A 27,849-nucleotide genomic window follows, 5' to 3' on the forward strand; every position below is an offset into this window, starting at 1 on the left:
TCAGATAAATCAACTAATAATTAGATGGTTCAAATCCAATCACATTAGGTCAAGGCAACAAGTAAAAGGTTTGCACAAACACATTTGCACTAAACCCAATTGAGAACTTGGGTTAATTTATGTGCTAGCAATTCAATTAACCCATTAAATTTATAATAAATTCAAATAAATTAGATCAAGATCAAATTTTTATTGTGTGTAATCCATTAGATTTCAAATCTAGCCAGCAGTGGATCCAAACTCTCGACGTGACCCTAATCCGATTGGATTAGGTTAGCTCAAGAATTCCAATCAACTAAGACTCTTCCTAATTGATTCTCAAATTAAACTCTTTTAATTCTGATGAGTTCACAAGTCAAGATTGATATCTAGCAATGTATCATGACTACCCAAAAGATTTAGAATTTGATGAAAATACTAAAATTATCCTTCCATGGTGAGTTACCGTACAATTCAATCTTTCGATCACACAATATTTCGAAAAAATCATGGGTATGAAAATATATCAAATCCAAATATCTATCCATATGTATCTCAATTTGATGAAGATGACTCAGTTGATGAACCAGCATAAATTTTTTTTACTGTTCATCTCTGCTCTAGCCAGAGACTTTCAGAGTCATCATCCTATAAGATCATATAGGATGTTCTCTCCTCCTACAAGGAGTGATCAATTTTTTATTGACCACTCACAATCTCTATACACACTTCGTCATATCCAGAATATCCCACACACATCTCAAAATGATGTGTTAGGGAATAAACCAAAGTAAGGATCCATGTACACAAGGTACTATGGTGATCTCAGGTCAAAGGATCATATGCACCACTCTCACTGGAGAACCATCTATTGACATGCTGTAAAGCTCCATCATATATTTTTTCTACGATCAGTTTAGTGAACTCATTCTCTAATGAACACCTATATCCTTGTATTAGTGTCACCACAAAAGTAATTATGAAATCAACCACCTTCTCCATTGAGCATACATAGGATGTACCAGTCTTATCGACATCATCGATCTCTGACTCGATGATCTAATGATTGAAAATATTTTGAATTAGAACTATCAAGATTTTAGGTCTCACTGGCATGATCTCATCATGGCCCTAAAATCATTATCCTAATCTATAGGATTTATCATAATCATAAAAATATGATGCAGCAAATGATAAAATATAATATCTCATAAATAAAATAACTAATATCATGCAAATGAGTAGAAAGAAAATAAAGAAAAATCTCATCGTATCTCCATGCGATTAGCTTGTAGGGCACTATTCTTTCAATCTCTCACTTGCACTAAAGTCAATCACCCCTGTACCTGATGCCCATACAATCAAGGTGGTGATTACACTGCTGCTGTGTAAGGCTTAGTGAATTGATCCATTATGATGTTCTTAATATTAACTTATTTTATGATTAAATCATGAATGAGGTGAAAGTGCCTAGGATGTGTGCAGGTACCTGGTGAGACCACGCCCAACTCAGTGATGAACCTTTCATCAGGCAATTTTTCTTAGCTATCTTTCTAATAGTAATTAACTGAAACAAACACAGTTTGCTATTTGAAACTCTTCTAATTCACTGCTCCTTTAGTACTTCTCAAGCACTTTGAGAATGCTTTTCATAGTTTTCAAAAGATCCTATCATGGATCTGCCTGAAATTGATGATTATGCACAAGGCATAAATCACATCAGACTTGGTATATTGAATATATGGGTAAGTAAACTTCTTTACACCCATTCATGTTGAACTCCTTCAATATAAAATCTATGTACCTAGACTAGGACAAGCCTAACATTCACTTACATCTATCACTATAGATACCTAGTATATTGGATGCTTCATCCAAATCTTTTTATGAAAATATTTATGATAAGCACGTCATTGATCGAGTGCATTATCGAGACTACCTTCCTAAAATGTTGTATGTTACCCACATACATAACCAAGGAAGTTAGTGGACTCCCACTTATCTTCTTGCGCACACACATGGTTCTTTATATTTAATAAAGTCAAACATTTTGACTATCTCATCAAAAATAGAAGTACCTACATCTCAATACCTGCTTGAATCCATAAATATATTTGCCCTCCCATTAAAAACAAACTCTCTAGATGGTGTATGACAATAGCAAAAATCTAGTTTGATATTCCTGATAGCAACCCGTTGGGTCATACCCATAGGTGCTTCAACCATAGTCCATACTTGGTTGATGTACAGGAAGTTCATTTTGGATGTTATGGTTTCAAGCCATCTATCAGAGCCTCTACTCACGACAATCTTCAAATAGGTCAAGAAAATATTATTCTCAATGATGTATGGTGTATCGTCATTCTCAATGATAAATCCATATTTTGAGTGGTACATTACACACTCAAATTGATCTTCGATGAGGAGGTGTGTTTCATGGTTATGCCTCATCAATGAGTATATCTGATCGAGAATCAACTTGTGGACTAATAAATGATATATTTTTATATTTATTGTAGGTACTTTTGGTAATTTATGGTGCTTACATCTTTTTAAAAATCTAATTTCATGAATTTATTGAATTTTCTTGCAAAACTAAATAATTTTAGAAAAATATGAAATTAGAGCATATTTATAAAAAATAGATGTTAATTTAATTGAGTAATTTAAGTATCAAAATAATAAAAAATTTATGAAAAATTTAATACATATTTTTTTCTATTTTTTAGGCAAAAATCAGAACAAAAAAAAATGAGCCAAAATACCCTTAAAAAAGCTTAAAAAAGATCTTCGATGCACGGTGGACTGGCCGGTCAGTCCATGGAATCAGGATGCGATCCATCAGAAATTTCACGTGATCCACAGGCGTGGCTCACAGCAGATGGAAGGTATTTTTCACGAACGGATGGTCAGGATTCAAACTAAGGGAGATCGAATGGTCCACAGGTTATGATAAGATAGTTCATAGGTCTTGAACTTCTCAAGTTTAATTATCCTCCCACTGTCTCCTTCTTAGAAAATTTTTTTTCCTAAAAAGTGACATACCTACTGACAAAATATTTTTTGTCTAGTAGGGTGGTAGAAATAGTATCACATACTATTCTTTTTGGATAACCTATAAATATATATGAAACTTGATCTAGCACAAAACTTATGTACATCAACTATTTTCACATAAGCTAGGTAATATGCCTCTTTTCCTCTTTCCATATCTCATATGGAGTGCTCGTAATATATTTTATTGGTATCTAAAATAGAACAGTAATTTCTAAGACATATTCTTAGAATGAGAATTAAAAGTTTGTGAAGCATATTAGGGAACACATCATATCTCATATAAAGTGTCCATCTCTGGGTTGAGATATTATTAGCCTTCGAACATTCATATGTTCAAGACTTAATACTTTACTTACCCTGAGATATATGACCATTACATATTTATTTTTAGTTCTCATCAATATGAAGAACAACATCATTGAGTGACAGAAACATAAGACCATAGCCATAAAATTTATCAGAAGGAGAGTAATATTTACTCTTTACATTAATTTCAATAGTATGCTATAATAGCAAAGATTTGAAATAATATTTCTGATAAATTCAGGCATATTACAATGATCTACTAGTTTCTAAATCTTGTTATAAGGTTATATAGGTTTCTACAGGCTCAGCATGAATGGACCATCCATCAATGCCAAAAGATAAGTAGTCACCTCACTTCAGCTTTATAGGTTCAACAACACATTGTCAAGGTGAAACCTATATAAGGTATCACATATCCAAAATTTTAAAGCTAAAACACTCAATGATAATTAGTTTGTATCATATACAAATTATTAGTAGATGCAACTTTTGCATCCTGCTACTGCTTCATACTTTGCAAGATAACTCTTGCAATTTATCTCTAATGCTCATTTTTTTACTGTAATGAAATTAGATACCCTTAGTGAAGACATTCTTCACCTTCATTTTCTCAACCATTTTATGAAGTTCGATCAATTACTATGCAGTGATAGTAAAGATACATATGTATATATAAGAACATGAAAGACTACTCATGATGCATGCACAAGTTAGACGAGATTTTTATCTAATTGTGTCTCTCACTATTTTAGCGAATTTCATAGCCCTCAAGTATAAAAATGAGAAACCTATCATCAAGTTTCTTAGTGGGGTTGAGATCCTAATTCCTCATAAAAAGTCTTGTGGATAGCACAATAAGCTCCTATGAGTTCAAGGATAGATAACTCTTTACAATTACATCTCATGCAACTCTCAACATAACTTTTATCCCTAAAATACTTATAGCCTTGTGGATAGCACAACAAATTATAATATTTTAATTAAATCATACCTTTCAATCCTATATGGTCATATTTGAATAATACTATCCTTATGGATAGCATAATAAGGCAGCACTACCAGAATATGCCATAAGTATCACTAAGTCAATATCATACCAATCACTATAGCAAGTCTTATGGATAGCACAACAAACTCACTACAGTTTTTGACATACTCTATTGACTTAGTATGAGCTAATTACCATTAGCTTCACTATGCATCAAGACAGTATCAAATCAGTCCTCATAGCAAGTCTTGTGAATAGCGCAACAAGCCTACTATAGTTCTTGACATAATACAGGCTTAGCATGAAGGAAGGCATGAATAGTGTTCTTAACACTTTGCCATTATGACTTAACATAATTTATATGAGAGACTTAGGTCTTATGCACATCCTAAACATATACATGCATCATATACAAATTAAATTCTAATTCTTAACTACCAGCAAATAAGAGCATAAAGAGGAAAACTAATAGTTATGGACTTTTGAAAAATCATCCGAGCTACAGGATGATCTATGGTTTTAACCTTAGGTGCATCATTGATTGAACCATCTCATGGTCAATCTTAATGTGCCTCTACTCTCCAAAAGTCTGTAGTCTAGCCTTCATCTCTATGAAGTCTATCATGAATATTTGATCTTTATTTGAAAATAGAAGAAATAAATTTTATCTATTCTCAAATAATTTTTTTCTATTATTTTACATCACCATATAAAAATCTCAATCAATAGTTAGAAACATAGAAAAAAAAAGATACAGCTGATAATACAATGCATCAAGGGTGCCCAGCCCCTATTGCAACTCTTGCAAATGTATTTATATAATCAGCCAACATGGAAGCATTCATACATACATCCATCACATGGATGTTCCATAGTCCATAACCATATATTTTTATAATAATTATAAAATATCATAACAAACTACTCATGTTATTATCATTATGATATCATTCATACACGTGTCAATAAACATGTTTAAATTTATGGTCATAGGACCTAACTAGGATTTTTGATTCAAGTTCAACTCTTGACCTAAGGTTCAATTTTAAGCCAATCATTTATCATCCATTTGAGTTGGATTGATCAATTCTTAGGTTAATCATAATCCAATTAGGTTAGCATAGATTCGGTCAACCATGACTCAAACCCTAATCAAATTAAGTAAATGACAATTTGATTAACCTAAATTAAACATGATTTCTAATCAAATTAGACCTATAATTTTAATTTAATCTATAATCATTAACTCTAATCACATTAGAACAATGAATTATAGTTAAACAATCCATCAGCAAAAATCCTAATCCATATCTGATACATCCTTTCCATAATCAATTTTTTTTTGGCTCCACACACACCTCGGGCAACAACCAAAATGGTCAACCCACAATGAAAGTACCCAATAACATGGTGGTCAGTGCTTGGATCTTAGGTGAATACATCAAATGCAAAAATCCTAAGTCTTGACAATGTACATCCATATGTAGCATTCCAAGGGTCCGCGCATCACATGCACTGGACTTCAATTCCATCAAAAATTAGGTCGTAGGATCTTATCTAAAACTTATCACACAAGTCTAAAGACTATGGAATTTAATATCCAAGATTTGAATATGGATTGATAACACTTTATCATAAACAAAAATACATCAAGAATATAAAATGAAACATCAATCAGAAAATCTGATTTTGACATAGTTTGAACTGGATCTAATCCATATCACAAAAATAATATGAAATTTGATTGAATCAATCAAGGATGGCTCTGATACCACTATTGGGTTCTAGTGACGTAACAAAATATAGATTTCAAAATTTTTTACATGCATTCAATAATTAAAAATAAGTTTAATAATTAAACTAGTCTATTGGAACATAAAAGTCCTAGGAATCCCTTAATGATTACAATCAAACAATCAAAAACATATATAATAGGTAGAGACCAGAAGCCATATACCACCATGATGACCATGAATTGATAATCTTGAGATCTCCATGAGGCTCCAAAGTAGAAGCCCTCCAACGGTGATCCATACGGGACTGATCAGGGCCCTTCTCAATTTAACACGGTGTTGCAGCCTTCTTCCTAAGCACGCTGTCGATCATCCTTCGTAAGAACAAGTTGCACCACCACTTGTATGCCTTTATGACCTCCACAAGGATCTCTTTAAAAAAAATTTTCTAAAAGATCTCACCACACACAAATCAGATTTTATGTTCCACACATGAACAATCTGATTTTTGGACAAGTATCACATGCTTTCCATTTTCTTTCTCCCTTCCTTTCTATTTTTCTCTCCCTCTTTTTCTTATCTTTATCCAGACTTTTTCCTATTATTTTCCTCTCATTCTCACACCAACTCTCAGCCAGATATAGGACATCCAAGCTGTGTTAGTGCCTCCTAATTTATAGGTTACAAAGAGGTGCCATATTATCTCCAAGTGATGCCAACTCTTGGCATTAAAAATTCCCATAAGAAGATAATGAATTAGCATGGAATATGAGGTGTTTCCCAAGAAGAAGGACTCTCCTTTCTGTATCCAAAAACCAAGGCATCATCTAATGTCGCCTCCTTGAAGAAATCACATGGAATAAGAGAGGAAATAGGAAGGACGATAAGAGTTTTAAATGAGATGGACTCTTCCTATCTCATCGCACAAAAAGAGGGGACGTCCCAAATAAATTTGATGAGGAGTTCCTTCTCAGAGAAGGACTCCTCCTCCTCTTCCACACCCACATATCCAAAGGCACCATCTGATGGCACACAAAATTAAGGGACGTGTGGAACATGTAAGGAATTTAAGATAAGTAAAGGAGGACTCCTTTCCTTAAATGCCAAAATTAAATGGGGCGTTACAAATAAATTCAATGTGTGGCTTGGCATGGAGGATGTGGATTCACATGGAACTCTTCCATATAAACCAGATAAACTAACTAATAATTAGATGGTTCAAACCCAATCACATTAGGTCAAGGCAGCAAGTAAAAGGTTAGCACAAACACATTTGCACTGAACCCAATTAGGAATTTGGGTTAATTCATGTGCTAGCAATTTAATTAACCCATTGGATTTATAATAAATCCAAATAGATTGGATCAAGACTAAATTTCTATTGTGTGTGACCCATTGGATTCCAAATCTAGCCAGTAATGGATCCAAACTCTCGACGTAACCCTAATCTGATTGGATTAGATCAGTTCAAGAGTTCTAATCAACTAAGACTCTTTCTAATTGATTCTCAAATTAAATTCTTTTAATTCTGAAGAGTCTACAAGTCAAGATTGACGTCTAGCAATGTGTCATAACTATCCAGAAGATTTAAAATTCGATGAAAATACCAAAATTATCCTTTCATGGTGAGTTACCATGCAATTCAATCTTTCAATCACACAACATCCTGAAAAGGCTATGGATATGAAAATATGTCAAACCCAAATATCTATCCATATGTATCTTGATCTGATGATGATGACTTGATTAATGAACTAGTAAAAATTTTTTTTTACTGTTCATCCCTGCTCTAGCCAGAGACTCTCAGAGTCATCATCCTATGAGATCACATAGGATGTTCTCTCCTCCTACAAGAAGTGATCGATTCTTTATTAACCACTCACAACCTCCATGTATACTTCATCGAACCCAAAATATCCCACACACAGCTCAAAGTGGTGTGTTAGGGAATAAACATAAGGTACCATGGTGATATCAGGTCAAAGGATTACATGCACCACTCTCACTGGAGAACCATCTGTTGACATGCTATAAGGTTCCATCAGATGTTCTTTCTATAGTCAGTTCAGTGAACTCATTTTCTAATGAGTACCTACATCCTTATATTAGTGTCACCACATAAGTGATTGTGAGATCAACCACCCTCTCCATTGAGCATACATAGGATGTACCAATCTTATCCGCATCATTGATCTCCGACTCGATGATCCAACGATTGAGAATATTTTAGATTGGGACTATCAAGATTTTAGATCTCACTGGCATGATCTCATCATGACCCTAAAATTATTACCCTAATCTATAGGATTTATCATAATCATAAAAATATGATGCAGCAAATGATAAAATATAATATCTCATGAATAAAATACCTAATGTCATGCAGGAGTAGGAAAAAAATAAAGAAAAATTCCTTCACATCCTCATGCGATTAGCTTGTAGGGCACTATTCTTTCATACATGACCTAATTTTTTAGAAGTTAGGACAATCTTGAGGTTTCTAAGTCAGTTTTTAAAATTAGTTTCGATCAAATGATTGAATTTAAGGATGTGGGCTAGAGAGTTTGAAACTGACATGATTTAATTGCGAGAGTAGAGATTCAAATTAGACTTTTGTACTTTAAATTTATATTTGCTCTAGGAACTTTAAGAAGCAAATAAAGACTTCCACTATTTTTTTGGATCCCTACACTCCTCTTGTGGGAAGCGAAAACCCTAATGCATTAACTGAATTTCTAGTGGATGCTGCGGTCCCACCAATGCCATGCACTTTACTTAATAGTTATTGATAACATGCACATCGATACATGGACAACTCTTTGTCTAGATGCTTCTCTAAGCATATTGCAGCGACTTGGTCTCTAGGTTATGTGGGCTCACCTAACAGCTATTGACCACACTCTTTAGTTAAATCCGACCCACCATTTACAAGTAGGTATAAAGCCGTCATTGGATCTCTCACCTAATAGTTATTGGGTCCAACCCCATCCTTATCCTAGAATAACTCTTTGCTAATAGAATAGTTGCATGTTTCCAGTGCAACTGAGCCACTATGACCAGCCGAGAATAATCAACACCAATACCATGCCCGCACATCTACAATGGTGAAAGATCTATGGACTTAATATTTATGAAAAGTTTTAGGTTTAGGTCTCATCTAATCAATCATCATATGATCGATCTAATTGGTATGGGCTAAATCAAACTACCAAGCAACCTTATTCAATACTCAAATCTTCCAAATTGGTCAGATAAGCAGAGATCGATGGGGGTCCCCCTATTGCTTTCCTTAAACACTAATAAATTGATCAGATAAGTAAACGGAATCAATTAAATAACCACCTCTCAATTACTTACCTTAAACACCAATAGGTCAATTATCCAAATAGATTAGCTTAAGTGAATCAGGTTCAAACCATCAAGCCGAATTAGGTCCTTAGGTTAATCAATTCTACATATGGGATTTAATCGATTTGATCAACAACAATTGCATAATTTTAAAACTTAATTGATCTAATTCTAATTAATATTTGACTCAATTTAATCAATTACTTAATCAAATTAGACCCATTATGTTCAAATCAAAAATTCTAGATGCAATCTAATTATATGACCTAATTTTTGATTTACCCATAATCAAAATTCTCATGCACAAACATAAATTTTAGATTCTAAAATTAAATTTTAGATCTAAATTTTTGTATGAAAGATAAATTTTAAAATATAAAACTAATTTTTAGATTTAACATAAAAGTATATATTTCATATATGTATGTAAAATTCAGATCTAAATAAAAATTCAGATCATAACATGATATTATATATCTCATATACAAACCATGAATCAAATTAAAACTAATTTTTAAATCTAAATATGTAATCATATATCTCATATATAAATTATAAATTAAATCAAAATAATTTTTAGATTTATGCATGCATCTATATATCACATATACATGAACTAGAAAATGGTCTAGAATAAATTTCAGATCTATGCATGTCTTCACATATTGAATATATGACCTGAAAATTAAATCTAAAATAAATTTTAAATTTTAAGCAACCATCTATATATCTCATGTATCAAGAAAAATCAAATTTTAAAACTTTTTTCAAAATATATATATCAATTTTATGCATATGAAATCTGTGGCTCTGATACCACTATTGAAATTTCATGAAGGGATATGTATGTATGTTTTAAAAATTTTTTTTTTAAATAATATAGTAAAATAGAAGATTAAAATATCTTTTAATTTAAATTATAAATATATAAAATAAAAAATATATGGATCTACTTCATATGCTGAAATTGAACATATGCTGAATTTTATGCTGAAATTAAATATGTGATCGAATCACATACCTATTTCATAATTCTTTTTTTGAATTGAGATCTGAAAGAAGGTAGGCTCTTTCTTACCCTTGCAAATATTCAGTCTCTACAAATATTCACTTAGGATCAGTCTGGAACAATCCTCTATGGTGTTGATCTTTCTTCTCCAAAAATGATCACCCCATGAATTTGAATGAAGCCTGGATCACGATCAATTTTTTGATCCTTTTCTTGATCTTTTTCTTCTCTTCTTTTCTTGCTCTCCTTCCCTTGATTATGAAGTAGTCAAGGTCTAGAAACCAGCAAGCAAGAAGTACCGCCCAAGCTTCCTTGGGTGTGGAAATGATGGACACCCAACCCCTTTTGGGCATTGGAATCAAGAAGGAGAAGAGAGTGAGGCATGGGGAGACATTTGGGAGGTGTGGAGTTGCTAGAAATTTGATGCTTAGAGTCTTAGGGAAGATCCCTTTAAATAGGTAAAAGGTTTAAATTCTATTCAAAACCAAATAGCCTCTTAATACAAGTTTTACTTACATTAGAAATCCTTGTAGCCTTAGATATTTGACCCCCTTTAGAAGATCCATAAGGCACCAACTATTGGAGCCTTTTCACCCACTTTCTCATGTGCCACATAGGGCTTAGGGGTTGCCCCATGCTGGTCCCATATGCCCTCTATCATGTGGGCATGCCCAACTTGATCAAATCAAGTGGCGTCCCAATGCAAACAATCAAAAAATTTGATCAAAGATTTGAACCCTTAATGCATATGATCCAAAATCTTAGACACCCAATAATTGAAGCCCAATAAATTTAATTCATTTAGATTATTAGCAAGTAATTAACTCAAATTAATCTTATTAAATAATTAATTCAAGTATAAAAAAAATTGGATTCAACCATGTGCTAGCATGGTTATCCTGAATCCAATAGAGTTTCTCTAAACCCAATTGAGACTTCATAAGTTCAATTGCTTATTCTAGATCTAATCTCTTTGTTGTATGACTCCATAGGTTCAATTCTATCTAGTAGTAAGATATACCTTGATCTCTATCATAGTATCATTGAAACTCTTTTCAATCGATCAGAATGATTCCTCTCTAACTCATCAAGGATTATCGATCCTGAGCAACCCTAGTGAGCTCTCACAATCCATTAGTGACACCTAGTAGTATATAGTGGTAATTCAGTAAAATCAAAAATAGAATCTTAAGGTGTAGTTCACATATGATTCAGTCTCTCTATCATGAGTTTCGATTAGATGATAGGTCATGGATAAATCGTCAAATCTCATTATTAGTCATATGATGGATTCGATTAGCTCAAGTCTAATTATGATCCTCATGGAAACTCTTTTTCATTAATCACACTACTGTAGTCATAGACTCTCAAACTTAGTCTCTCAAATCGCATAGGACTACTTCTCTCTATCAAAATTGATAGATTTCTTCTAGATGCACACTCTCCTCATACAGCGGACTAATTGTCGCCAATATCTACTACAAAGACACATCGAAACTATATTTATGTGTCAGTCAAACTCTAACAGCCTCATTACGAGCAGTCATACCATCATAGGTCAAAAGATCATTCACACAACTACAACATCGAGACAATCACTGACGATTGAATAAAAATTCAAGTGATCTCTCATATGGTCACGTCTAGTACTAGTTGTTCTTTGATAACTACCCGCACTCATTGCTCAGTATTTTTACACTGTAGATCAGAGACTCATCTATCTCAAAGAAAATGATCTGTGTATCAATCTATTCGAATCGATCACCATCCTCATGATGATACTATGATCGAAAGTATTTAGGAATTAATTATACATGCCTCTAATTCTTAACACCTTGAGAAAATGTATCGAAGTATTAATTCCATGGATGATTCAAGGACACATCACACTTGAATAAAAATTAAACTTGTCCTTTTATTGATCAAATCAATGTATTAAGTATAAAATTATGCAATAAATTTATAGCAATATGTCAGCCATATTGGCTTCTAAGACATACATCTAACAATATATTGGCTGAAAAATCCTTCCATTTAATGCTCTAATTGTTTGAATCAAAATAATAGCTGTTTGGAATCAATTTGCATTGATTCTATATTTCTAGAAACTAGCCATTTTTTTGTCTACATTCACTGAGTCGGCTCACCCAACACTGAGTCAACTCATCTCAACACTGAGTCGGCTAACTGGAAGTCTGAGTCGGCTCATCAGTAAGTGTCAAAAATCTCACATTCTATCTTGCTCTACTAAACTAAGATAAGGTCAGCTCAAATCCTATTTGGGTTGACTCACTTGACAGCTTAGTCGGCTCAGCAATCTTCTAGGTCGGTTCGAAAGAAATATTAATTTTTGCTACTTTCTATGTTCATTTTTCTTTGAGACTAAGCCAGCTAATCTCCAAACTGAGTCGGCTAAATTGATCAGTGGATCAGCTTGAATAATTATTCTGTATTTTGAAAGCTTCTATTTTTTTTGTACTCTAAGACTAAATCGGCTCAGCTATGGACTAGGTCAGCTCAAAAGTGTGACATGCATCCCATAGGCATTTGCAGCAATATTTCTTTAATTAGAATGTTTTTAGATTAGACTTACCTTCATAAACATATTTTGAGCTTGTTTAGAAGCATATCTAGACTAAATTAAGCCTTTTAATTCTTATACTTCATTTACTTCCAAATTTTGAGAATTCTAAGTGAGGAAAACTGATTTTTCATGAGAGTAAGATCTTGATATTTTCTTAACTTGAATTCTTCTTATCTTTGAGTATTTCTTGAAGATATGGCCTTTGAATTTTCTTAAGTGATATGGCCAAGGCATATGAGCAGAGTTATTAAGCATTTAAGAAGGCCTATAGCTATTCTCAAGCACATTATTAGTAAACATAATCTTATAATCAATTTCTTTTGATATCATCAAAATCAATTCTAGACTAACAACTGATTCTTGGATTTTTCGATTGTTCTGATCCCACCATAGGTTAGTTCTCCTTTTCTCTTCTTTTTTTAGATTCTATCAAAATGAGTGCCTCGAGCTCATTGGCAAGTAGTTGGTCTTTTAATCGGGACCCATCTAGTGGGGGTCCTTGGTCCCATAGTGAGTCCTCCTCAAAGGGCTCCAAGGTCAAGGAGGTGCCAAACTTTGGTCCCTTTCGATTAGCCTCCATCTTTACCCATGAGGATTTGGAGGTCATCTATCTCCAATATTGGGTTTCTTTAGGATTCAAGTTGGAGCCTGTCGATCCTGATGACTAAATAGCTAAACCTCCCCTAGGTCAGGTCAAACTCTACGAAGAGTCCATCAAAGTTGGCTTTAGGTACCTCTCCATTCTTTCATTATAGATCTCCTTAGGGTCTTCCAAATTGGCCCCTGTTGTGTTGCATCGAACTCATGGCGCCTTATAGAGCCTTCTTTTCTCATTGCTTCCTCCTCGATGATTAGCCAACCATTTGTTTCTTTCAGATGTGTTTCTCATTCAAGGAATACCTTAAAGAGGTCGGATGGTGGTATGCTTCTCTTCGAATATGCTTCTCCTCGAATGGGGTGCTGCCTCATCTAAGGTGCTCCTTCCTCCATTCATAACTGGAAGGAGCATTTCTATTTTGTATCAATCAAGCAATCCTAGAGTTTCAATACTTCATGGGGTTGATCTCAGTGGTCATTCAATAAGGCTCTGACACTGAGGAAGAAATCTTGAAGTATATTTTTAGCTATGTAATCACTGTTGTAGGCAATCAAAATTAATCATCGATTCAAAACTATATAGATAGTAGTGAGTCAGGATCATATCCACAGAGATCATAGGCTGAGTTGTGTTGAAGTTAAAAAATATGGTGAAGAAATAAGAATTTAGAATTTTTAAGAGGAATAAAAGAAACAAGTTTGACAGAAATAAAGTTGAGAAAAATCAAGTAGAAGAAAGTGATCAATACTTGAATTAATATATTAGAACACTCAAAACATCATTAATTAACATGTATTAGTTTGAATTTGATATTTCCTAACTTATTTTGCAGGTAATTAGAAGATTAGGTTCAATTAGGCTCAATTGGGTCTAATCTAGCTTGAACCCAAGTACACCTAAGAGCCACAATGAAGATCTAAAGGTTTTCTTTGAAGCCCCACATCCAATGGGTGAGATATTAAGCACCAACCATGAAGTAAGTGTGGAAGGTTTTTCATGAGAAATAAAGATAGAAGAAATTCAGTATGGATCCCGTTGCAAATTCAGCATAAAGCCACCTTGGATCTAATCAAATTTCCTCCATAAGATATGTGATGAAGCTTTAGATCCAAGGGTCCACAATTATGGCACCAAAAGGAGATCTCTTATGAAAGATTTGATGAAGAATTGGAGAAGAAATCAGATTGAGCAAAGAAGGAAAATCACTAGTGAAGCAAACATGGAGAGAAATTAAGGGAGGAACCAATAGAAGAGATCTTTTGCCCTAAATCCACAGGCTATTATTCCTTGCACCCTCCACCCTCAAAGCCCTAGCATCTCACCTATTTAAACACCCCTTCGGCCAACCCAGGGGGGGGGGGATAAGTAGTTCCCACTTTTATAGCCTCAAAACCCCTCCACTTCCTAACCCTAGCCACCACAAACTTCCTCCCTTATGCCTCTTCTTCCCAACCCTAGCTGGCGAACCCTAGATCCTTTTCCTTCCAAACCATAGCCATCCAAGCCTTGATCCATCCCTCTCTAATCCCTCAAAATTTTACATCCAAAAGCCTTAGGAACTCCTTGTCCAAACCTCTACAACTTCAGCTCTTTTTCTTCTTCCAAGAAAAATCAGCAACATGTCCTTTCTTTTTTCATCTTCCAAAACTCACTTTCCTTAGCCTATTCTCCACCAAATCTCTTTTTTCTATTGTTGAAGATCTTCTCCAAGTTTGTGGCAAAGAATCTCCAGAGTCCAGGATGTAGATTGCAATGAAGAGCTTCCCCATGGACGGCTAGACAACTAGTTCTCGAGAGATCGCTGTGAATTATTTTGATAATTTGTTTTCTTTTGCAACATCTCTTGTATTTCTCTTTCATTATGTAATAATGATCTGAATTTCTTGATTTATATCTATGCATCTTTATTTTCTTTATCAATATTTTCAATCTGAAATAGTCTATACTCTTGGGATGATCCGTGATCTATGGGTACAGATCGTACTCTTGAGATAGATTATATTTAGGTGAGACTTTTTCTCTCATATCTAGTTTAATTTAGACTAGCCTATAGCTTTAAGAGATGGGCTATGATCTATAGGTACGGATTATCCTCTCTAAAATAAGCTATATCTTTATTATTTAGATATCTAAGCAAAGGCAGGTAAAAAAAGGATGCCAGCTGTCTAACAAGGAACAATTAAGAACCTGAGAATCCATCTCCATATTTGAAACCCAACCTCTAATTAGCTGATTTTTATTTGCTTTCTAGATTAATTATTAGTTTCTTAATTGCTCTCTACTTTACTCTTAATCTAAAAACTAAATGACCCAATCGTAATTAACACAGTCCCTGTGGATACGATCCCGACTCACCGTATCTATATAATTGTGAGTCCATTAATTATTTTTAACCACCTATAATAGCGATCAAATTTTAGCATTATTACTAAAAATTATATTTTAGTTGCTTTGAGTTTATAAAAATCTACCAAAAAAATTAGAAAAAAAATATATTATTTACTATTTTCTTTAGTTGCTTTCTTAGTTAATTGCTTTAATTATTTTTGTCCTTATTTCAATTGCTTTATTTTCCTGCTTGCCTTTTATTCTCTTGACCAATGAAAAAATTAAAAAAATAATATTTGCTTTATTTGCTTTCTACCTTCTACTACTTTTAGTCTATTTTTAGTGCTTTCTAACTTACCTAGTTTACTTAGTCAAACTTATATTTTTGCAAAATCAATAAAAAAAATAAAAAAATCTTTATACTGACACCTTATAATCTATTTAGAAAATTATATACCTAACCATAAAATCTAAAAAGTGAAATAAATCAATTTAATCTTGATTGTGTTAATTCACCAAATTTGGACATCTTTTTTTTTGCATTACATATTTCTATAAAATATCTTAAGGGCATCATCCATAAACAACATAAGGTGAAGATTTCATCACCCTTCCTTGACCGACAAACCACAATCTTGCATTTGTATTAATCCAAATCTCTAAATTAAAATTAACTAAATATCAGCCCCTAAGGAACTTAAGCTCAACAGGACAAATAACCCCAAAAGTTGAATTAGATCGGACCTAATTGATCAATAGGTGTCTAAAAAAGTGGTTCAGAGATTACATCCTAAAGGAAGAAGGTTTATTAATTGATTCCGTTCGCTTACCTAACCAACTTAGTGGGTATCTAAGGAAAGCAACGAGGGGGACCCCCACCAATCTGATACTTATTTAGTCAGTTGGTTGGTTAGGTCCACACTTGGAGTACTTGATGGTGCACTTGAAACCATTAGGAGCTATCTAAAACTATGACAACCCATTGTCAGGATTGATTGAACCACTTGATTGCTAACTAAAAATATCAAACCTATCTAAAACTCTTCACATCTACTTCTTAGATTTAGAACTCGATAGACTCTCACCTTTAGAACTTCTTTCATCCTTCTCTTTTATTTATAACCTAAAAACCTAAGGTGCTATTTGGTATATCACTGATGATGTAATCACCGAAGTGATGTGATCACTGGGGTGACATGAACATTGGGGTGATGTGCAAATACCGAAATGATATGTAATCATCGTGTTTGGTATATCATGGAAATATTATTGAAAATAAAATTTCACTGTATTTGGTATATTATCAAATAGTAATAATGATAATGTATAAAATACCATAAATTGCCTTATACATTAGTACATAATAATTACTCTACAACTTGATTAAATATTTTTTTTATTTATAACTCTTTACAAAAACATATAGCAGTAGTAATAATATTATTATTTATTTATTTATTATTATAAATATTTATTTTAATGAACTTATTAAAATAATATTATGATAATATTATATATAATCAAGCTTGACTAGGCTCAGTCAATTTTGATCATCAATATCAGGGCTGCCCATTAGGATTGATTTAGCCCATCAAAATAAATTGAGAAAAAAAAAGTGTGAAGGATTTAGCATGATCCATCCATGCCAATTAACCATATCTATCTATAGAAATAAAATAGTCATCTAATATATAAATAAAAGGTATCCACATCATTTAACTAAACCTACCAATAAAAATAAAAAATACATCTAGTAGATAGGAATCTATAGAAAAAGATGAGAAAGATTTTTATTTTCTTTCTAATTTACTGACTTGAGATATTTTTATCTCAAAATAATTTCAGTACATCACTAGTACCCGATAATGTACTATCACCTGGGGTATGTGTGGTGATAGCATCACTGTATTGTGCAGTAATATTATCACCAAATTTATCATTGGATTTTTTATCACTGGATGGAATTTTGCAACATCTAACTCACATCACTGGGGTGATGTGAAATATCACCCCCTACCAAACAGCACCTAAAAATTTTATAAAAATTAAAATTATTTGTGTTTGCTCTAAGGCATAAATTGTAATATTTATGCTCGGGCGTCGCTTATTGCAACTCGAGATTCAACCGTTAGATCCTGAAATTGAAAGAATCGTTAGAGCTAACGACCCAGAAATATGGACCGAAATCAGGAGAATGATCCACCTAGGTAGTTGAATGAGTATTTTACTCCTTCCATATATACCTACTCTCCTTTTATTTAGGTGCCTCCAATTGAAGTAATTCAATATGAAATTAAATCAAGTGTCATCCAAATGCTCTCATCATTTTATGGATTTGCTAATGAGGATCCATACAAACATCTTGATGAATTCTTGAAAATCTATTCAATGGTTAGAATTCAAAATTTCTCTGACAATACTCTTAAGCTGAAATTATTTCCTTTCTCATGGAAGGATAAAGTCAAATATTGGCTGAACTCCTTAGATACAATCACAATTTCAACCTGGGATCAACTTCAAAGAGTTTCTTAAAAAATATTTTTCAATTGAAAAAACTAATCAAATAAGAAAGGCCATAACTAATTTTTTCTAGTTGGATGGGGAGATGTTTCATGAGACTTGAAAGAGATTGAATGAACTGATTAAGAAATGCCCCCACCATGCTGTACCTAGATGGCAACTAGTCCAGTGTTTCTATGATGGTCAGTCAAAGAAGCATCAGTAAATGGTTGATGCTTTCTGTGGTAGAACCTTCATACTGAAAAATGAGTATGAAGCCTGACAGCTGTTTGAAATCTTGAGTGAAAATTTATTGTACCATATATCTACTGTCAGAAGAGATCCTCCCATGTCTAGACTTAAATGGGATGGGATTTTTGAAATTAGCGGTTCAATGGACATCCACAGTTGAGTGGATGAATTATCTCAAAAATTAGATCGATTGCGCAAGTGATGCCCACCAGCACCCCACCCACACCTGTGATAGATGTTTGTTCAATATATTCGAGTCCTACACATTCAGTTTATGATTGTCCTGCTGCACACCAATTCTCTGAGTTTATATATGAACAAACAAATCAAGCACAAACTCAAAACAATTTTAGATTAGGATACAATCCTTAGTCCAACACCTACAATCCAGGCTAGAGAGATCATCCAAATTTTTCATGAAAACCCCAACCTATGATTAACCCGGCTAATTACAGACCCAATTTCTAGGAAACTCAACATAGGAGCCCATCCTACCCTTAGTACCAAAATGCATAGAATCCTCAACCTTCTCCTAGTAACCATAGTTCAAATATGGAGAAGATCTTAAAAAACTTAGAAAGAATGGAAATCAATAGTCAAGCTAGAGATCAACTCCTTCACTCCCACACACAATCCATTGCAAAGCCAGAGACCCAAATATGTCAATTAGCTATTATCTTTAGTAGAAGGGAGGAGGAAAAATTGTACAGTCAACTTGAGACTAATCCTAGAGGTCAATATAGGGCTGAGGATTTTCCAGAACAAGCCAAATCTATTATGACCCTTAGAAATGGTAAGGTCATAGAACAACCAAATGAAATTAAAAGGACCAAAACTAATGAAAAGCTGACTAAGCCTGAACTATCCAAAGAGAAGGAGGACCTTGGGGCAAGGGATGAACCTACATCATCAGCACCACCTCAATTATCTAGAAATCCATTTTCAACTGCATTAGAATCCCCTATGCCATTTAACAAAAAAGGTAAACAAGATGAATGTTAGAACTATTGAAACAAGTTCAAATCAATCTCCCCCTTCTTGATGCAATAAAACAGGTCCTGGTCTATGCAAAGTTTCTGAAAGATTTGTGCATACAAAAATGAAAATCTAGAACATAAATCTCGAAAAAGGTTTGCCTCACTGAACAGGCCAGTTTAGTTTTCCAACATGCTATCCCTCTTAAACTTAAGGATCCAGGGGCCCCTATCATCTCTTATGTCAGAGGGAACCTACACATTGAGAAAGCTTTGTTAGAATTAAGGACCAGTGTGAACCTTTTGCCTAGTTCAGTATATGACCTTTTTGGATTTGGTAAGTTAAAACCCACTTCAATAATCCTGTACTTAGCTGATAGATCCATTAAGACATCACATGGGATAATTGAAAATATTTTAGTTAAGATCGAAGAGTTCTATTTTTCTGTTGACATTCTGATTTTAGATATAAAGCATTCTGGCAATCCAAGTCAAATTCTCATAATTTTAGAACGACCCTTCTTAGCTATAGCCAATGCATGTATTAATTGTAGGACGGGAGTTATGGATGTCTTATTTGAGAATAGGAAGCTGAGATTAAATATATTTCATGCTCCTCAAGGACCTCAAACCAATACTTATTTTGAAGTAGAAGAAATAATAGAGGAAGCTACCTCTAGAGCTATTTCTCAGAACCCAGTGCATACATGTTGGGATCCTTTTGGAGTAGATAATTTTGATCTAGATGGATATATTAAAAATATGCACACATTACTAGAACCACCCAATTTTAGCACCACTTTTTCATAGACTGAGAAATATGAGCCTTTACTTGTAATACCTACTCTAATAGCTTCTTCTTTAGAATTACCACCAGAGTCACCCTTGATCACACCTGAATACATAGAACCAAATGACATGTTCCTAGTAATCAGTGCATTAGATCCAACTCCTAATTTAAAAACCCAATTTAGGAGCATGTTAGAAGAACAAATAGAATAAATCCTTAATAAACCAGGGGCTGAGAGTGGGATTGCGAACCATCTTTTGAAAATTGAGAATAATAATGAAAGAAAGGAATTTATCAATAATAGGGTTGAAAATTATTTTTTAGAAATTGATGATCAAGTAATGAAATTTATCAATGATGGGGTGAAAAGCTATCTTTCTAAATTTGGATGCAAAAGACCACGAGAATTTTTCAATTCAGTATTTGATCCTGGGTAGGTGAGAGAATTGGTTGGTTTGACTGAAGACGTTAAACTTAGCATTAATTAGGAGGCAATCCAATATTTTATTTTTTAGTTATCAAGTTTTTTATTTTATAAGAATCTAACAAGGATGACTAGCCAAGTTGGGGAGAGCATATCGTCAACATCTGACAAGAATCCATTAGAGTACAAGGAAGAACCTGTAAACAACAACAAATCTGGTGGTATCCCTCATTAATGAATATTCTTGTTTTTTTCTCTTCTTCCATTGAGAACAATGGACATTAAGTTGGGGGAGAGAATAACTAACTTAAGTTTAAGTGAGTCCTCAAGTATGATCAGAAATAATTAGCTGTATGTACTCAAATTTTATCTCAATTAAAAGTTAATTAGGCACCTTAAACAATGAATGATTAACGGTCTAGATAATTTTAGAAATACTGAGAGGCAAATTATTAAGAAAATCCAATGAATAGAGGGGTTTAGATCAGATCAAATTTTAGAATGATTTCAGAACCCTCTTTCTATCTATCTTAATGAAGGATCTACTTCATGGAGATATAGGTGGAAAGATCGAGGTATATAAAAGTTCTCTTTATTTCTTAAAAAGAAAAAATTTAGCATTGTCTCACCGAGTAACTAGACCCCTTCACCTAAGTAAGCATTGTGGCTCGTGTCAAAAGTTGGAGTGCAAAAAATCGATTACAAAAATTTAAAAAATAATAATAATAATAATAATAAGAAGTAGATAATAAGGAGGAACTAAGTTGCAAAGAAGACAATAAATCCAGCTCACATGCAGTTAGAGGACTTAAAGAGAAAAGTAAGAAGTTGGTGCAAAAAGATCTCAAAAAATTTTTATGGCTAACACTCAACCACTAACTGGGTCGAATTAGAAATCTAATAAAGTATCTCTTCAATAGTCTGGCTGGATATCAATTGCCTTTAGGGATGTCTAAACTAACTTTTAATTCAAGACTGAGTCAGTACTCACTCTGATTTTTCTAGTTTACTCGAGGATGAGCAAAAGCTAAGTTAGAGAGTGTGATCAATACTTGAATTAATACATTAAAATACTCAAAACATCATTAATTAAAATGTATTAGTTTGAATTTGATATTTTTTTAACTTATTTTGCAGGTAATTAGATGATTGGGTTCAATTAGGCTCAATTGGGTCTAATCTGGCTTGAACCCAAATACACCCAAGAGCCACAATAAAGATCTAGAGATTTTCATTGAAGCCCCACATCCAATGGGTGAGATATTAGACACCAACCATGAAGTAATTGTGGAAGATTTTTCATTAGAAATAAAGATGGAAGAAATTCAGCATGGACCCTGTTAAAATTCAGCATAAAGCCACCATGGATCTAATCAAATTTTCCCCACAAGATATGTGATGAAACTCGAAATCCAAGGGTCCACAATCATGGTGCCAAAAGGAGATCTTTTATAAAAGATTTGATGAAGAATTGGAGAAGAAATCAGATTGAGCAAAAAAGGAAAATCATTAATGAAGCAAACATGGAAAGTAATTAAGGGAGGAACTAATGGAGGAGATCTTTTGCCCTAAATCCTAAGGCTATTATTCTTTGCACCCTCCACCCGCAAAGCCCTAGCCTCTCACTTATTTAAGCACCCCTTTGGTCAACCCGGGAGGGGATAAGTAGTTCCCACATCCATAGCCTCAAAACCCCTCCACTTCTTAACCCTAGCCACCACAAACTTCCTCCCTCATGCCTCCTCTTCTTCCCAACCTTAGCTAGCCAACCCTAGATCCTTTTCCTTCCAAACCATAGCCATCCAAGCCTCCATCCCTCTCTAAGCCCTCAAAATTTCACATCCAAAAATCTTAGGGAACCCCACGTCCAAACCTCTAAAACTTTAGCCCTTTTTTCTCTTCCACCAAAAAATCAGCAACATGTCCTTTCTTTTTTCATCTTTCAAAACTCACTTTCCTCAGTCTATTCTCCATCAAATCTCCTCATCCTATTGTTGAAGGTCTTCTTCAAGTCTGTGATAAAAAATCTCTAGAATCTAGGATGCAGATTGTAGTGAAGAGCTTCCCTATAGCCGGCTAGACACCCAGTTCTCGGGAGATCGCTGTGAATTATTTTGACAGTTTATTTTCTTTTGTAATGTCTCTTGTATTTCTCTTTCATTATGTAATAAAAATCTAAATTTTTTGGTTTATATCTATGCATCTTTATTTTTTTTTGCCTATGTTTTCAATCTAGAATAGTCTATACTCTTGGGACGATCTGTGATCTACGAGTATGGATTGTACTCTTTGAATAGATTATATTTAGGTGAAATTTTTTTTCTTATATCTAATTTAATTTAGACTAGCCTATAACTTTAAGAGATAGACCATGATCTATGGGTACGGACCATGCTCTCTTAGATAGACTATATGTTTATTATCTAGATACCTAAGTAAAGGCAGATGAAAGAAGGATACCAGCTGTCTAATAAGGAACAGTTGAAAATCTGAGAATCTATCTCCATATTTGAAACCCTACTTCTAATTAGCTGATCTTTATTTACTTTCTAGATTAATTGCTAGTTTCTTAATTTCTCTCTACTTTACTCTTAATTTAAAAACTAAATGACTCAACCGCAATTAACATAGTCCCTGTAGATACGATCTCGACTCACCCTATCTATATAGTTGTGAGTTAAGTAATTATTTTTGACCATCTATGATAGTGATCAAATTTTTGTGCCGTCATCGAAGAAATTTTGGTGCCTACGATAGCGATTAGTTGGTGTCTAGAAAAGTAGTTCAAAGATTATGTCTCAAAGAAAGGTGATGTTTTAATTGATTTCGTTTGCTGACTTAGCCAACTTAATTGGTGTCTAACAAAAGCAACGAGGGGACCCCCACCAACCTTACACTTATCTAATCAGTTGGTTGGTTAGGTTCATACTTGGAATGTTTGACGGTGTATTTAGAACAGTTAGGAGCTGCCTGGATCTAAGATAATCTTATGATAGAATTGACTTGATTGTATCACTTATTTGGAAAAATAATAAAAATAATTAAAAACAACCTTCACATCTATCGTCTCTAGGTCTAGAACTCTCTTAGGATTCTCATCTTTAAAACTTCTCTCTTTCTTCCTCTTCTCTTCTTCTTCTCTCTCTCTTTCTTAAAAAAAATCGAAAGGAGATTGTTCTAATCTAGACCCCTTGATTGCATATTAAAACAATCAGAACAATCTGATAAATTAGATCTATGCTAAAAATATAAATTTCTATAGTAGAGAAGATGAGCTGTCCCATAAATTAGATCACCTACTGGCTATCATATACTCTCTCTCTATATCTTTTCTTCTTGCACAACAAGTTGAATGTCCAGCTGTGCATTGATTTTTTGAGTTTAGGCATGAACAAGTTTATCAAGATCAAATCCAAATAGCCTATGAACCAGAAAATAACCCATACTTTAACGACTACAATCCAGGTTGGGGGGTTCAACCAAAGTTTTCATAAAAATCATAACTAGTGGTTATCTCGGTACTACAAAGATTTACATTTATAGATGTGCCTAATTATGATATGCCCTATTCATGATATCAACCTTCTCTAACTACATATAACCCATCATTTGAAGAGAAGATTTTGTAAGCATTAAATAGGGTAGAAGTCAACACTCAAACCCTTCATTCCCACATGCATCAAATTGTGATCAATCTGATCCTGCAGAGACATAATTATCAAGAATCACAGTATAGGAATCCATCCTATAGCTAGCATTAGCATACCTCACAGCCTATACCTAGTTACAATCTTTCTTTCGAGAAAGACATCCTACAAATTTTTCACTCCTACATGCAATCCATTGCTAAGCTAGAGACCCAAATCGATCAACTAGTAATCGCATTCAGTAGGGAGGAGGAAGGAGAGTTGCCTAGTCAGTCAGAGAACGATCTTGAGAGACAGTACCTGATTAGAAGTTTTAATGTCCCTATAACTTTTTCTAAACAAATGATTATGATTCTTGAGAATGAAACGATCATGGAACAACTTTGCACCACCAAAAAGACCAACATAGATAATTCGACTAAGACATAAACATATAGGGAGAAATTAGAATGGTGGGACGAATCAATTCTATCATCATCTTACTTACCTATGATCCCATTCTCTAGTGCTCTAGAATCACCCATTTCTTTTAATGGCAAGGGAGGACAAATTGATAAAATGATGAAATTAATTAAGACTTCTCTAGGACTACAAATGAATAACACAATGAAGGAAGCTACACCCATAATTCTTCCTCAAGATTCATTAGATCCCTGTCTAGCTCACTTCGGGATGGACAATTTTGATGTAGATGGGTATATCACAGAAGTAAATGACTTAGTCGATACATCCTACTCCAAAACCATCCCACTTTGGATCGAAAAATATGAGCCATCACTTAGCCCCCAAATAGCTCTCTTGTTAGAATCACCACTTGCTCTGAAACTAAAGCCACTTCCTGACGCACCCATTGATACTCTTTTAGTGAGCCCTAACCAGGAAGCCCACCTTGTAAGTATTCTAGAAGTGTAAAAAGAAGCTATCAAGTGGGATATATCTGTAATGACGGATAACGATATTAAAATTTTTATGACTGATCTGTCTGTAGTTGGCACTACTTTCGATGATTATCTCTAAAATCTTTCTATGGTATTAAAATGATGTATAGAGATAGATTTAATGTTAATTTGAAAAAAATGCCATACCATAGATCAGAAAGAGATGATGTCGAGACACATTATATCCGAGAAAGAGATTGCAGTAAAACAAGATATAGTTAAAGAAATTCTTAAACTACCACCCCTAATCTCGACCCAACAAGCATAATCTCTTCCTGATCATCATGAAGACTATGATCATATTTTTAGATCCTATTGCATGTTTGTCCAGTATACTCTATTGGTCCAGGTTAATCATCGTAGAGCATTCTACGAATGTTTTACTGCCATGATGACAAGGCCTCCTAATTGATCTTATTCTTTTGAAATCTTGAGGGATGTTCCCAAGTTGGTTATAAGTGGGACTCTCTCATAGCATCTGGCTGAAGACTTTAACTTAGCACTTGTTGGGAAGCAATCCAATTTATTAATGGTAATCTTAATAAAAATCTGGCTGAAGATATTAAACTTAGTATTTGTTGGGAGGCAACCTAGCTTATGTAATATTTTTTTTAGTTTCTTTTCATTTTGTAGGAATCTCTAAAAAGATAATTAGCCAAGTTGAATCTCTACAGTAGAGTGGATAAATGATGCTACTAGCCAAATTGGAGAAAGAGCCGCGTTCATGCTAGCTGGAGTCAAGAACACACCACGTCCAACAATAGAGGACCGCTCAACAATGAATGCACACATCGAACTCAAGTGGTATCCTTTCTTGTTATATTTTATTATGATTTTTTTGTTCTATTGGGGATCATAAAAATTAAGTTGGGAGAAAATAATTAATTTAATTAAATCTTCAAGTATTATCAGAAATAATTAATTTTGTATATCTAAATTTTATCTCAATTTAGAGTTAATCAGGCATCCTAATTAATGAATGATTAATAATCTAGATAATTTTATAGATATCGAGGAGAAAATTAATAAGGACACCCAATAATAGTAGGATTTACATCAGAACAAATTTTGGAGTAATTTTAGAATCTTCTTCTTACCTATCTCGATGAAGAATTTGCTTCATGGGGGTATGGGTGGAAAGGTTGAAGTCTGCAAAAACTTCTCCTTAGAATCTAAATTTAGCAAAAAAAATAAGATATTTTTTTAAACATTATCTCACTGAGTAATCGGGCCCCTTCATCTAAGTAAGTATTCTGGTTTGTATCAAAAGGTGGAGATGCTAAAAGACTGTTATAGAGTCTGTCTCACCTCGTAGTTTTTTTTTGGACTCGAGTCAGTAAGTTTGAGGGATGTTCTATACCTAATATCCTAATGCCAACTAGTTTGGGAGTCATTGGCTGAAAGCTTGCTATAAAGATCAGCCAGAAGGCTCAAGAGGCTAAGATATTACACTAGACTCTTCTAAATATATATATATATATATATATATATAAGTAGATAATAAGGAGACTAATTTGTAAGAAGACAATAAATCCAACTCATATCAAGTTAGAGGATTTAAAGAGTAAAGTGGGGAGTTGGTGAAAGAAGATCTTCAATAATTTTTATGGCTAACACTCAATGAAGTGCCTCTTTAATAGTCTGACCGGATATTCACTACCATTAGGAATGCCTAGGATAACTTTCAATTTAAGGACAACTTGGTGCACACTGCTAATGTATCTTTTTTACTCAAGGATGAGCAAAAGTTAAGTTGGAGGATGTGATGAATATTTGAATTAAATCATTAGAAGTACATAATTCTATTTAATTACTTCTTATTTATTAAGAATTTAATGCTCTCTAGTCTATTTTATAGGTGATTGGGAGTTTGGGCTCATACAATTCAAATTGGACTCAAATCGGATTAGATTTGAATAAACTAGGCAACCAGCTCCTATTCAAATGTGAACTCGACTTACTCATCAAGGATCAAGAAACAACCTCTCTAATCAAGGGTTCAGATTAGAAAATAACCTTTCACATAAAACCAAGTGTGAACATGACTTAAAAATCAAGGGCTAAGAAGCAAGGTACTCCATCCAATGGCTCACATTAAAGATGTCATTCATCAAAACCCTAAGAAGAATAAGAGGACTCCACACCACAATTTAACCTCTTAAGTGCCGCCCCAACTTATTTTGGGATGTTTTCACGTGAAGAAAGAGAAGGAAAGAAGAGTGCACCACATGAAGAGCTACCCCATCTTTTCATGTTAAAAATTCTCCATGCCCTCTTGTTCTCCACGGGATCCTTTCTTTATTACACACTCAAACTCTTCACAAGTCCCTCATGCCCCCTCCCTTTCCTAATCTCACGCACAACTTCTGGTTCTTCTCCACACCAACCCAAAATC

Source organism: Elaeis guineensis, chromosome 6 (genome assembly GCF_000442705.2).
Source record: "Elaeis guineensis isolate ETL-2024a chromosome 6, EG11, whole genome shotgun sequence".
Classification (NCBI taxonomy): Eukaryota; Viridiplantae; Streptophyta; class Magnoliopsida; order Arecales; family Arecaceae; genus Elaeis; species Elaeis guineensis.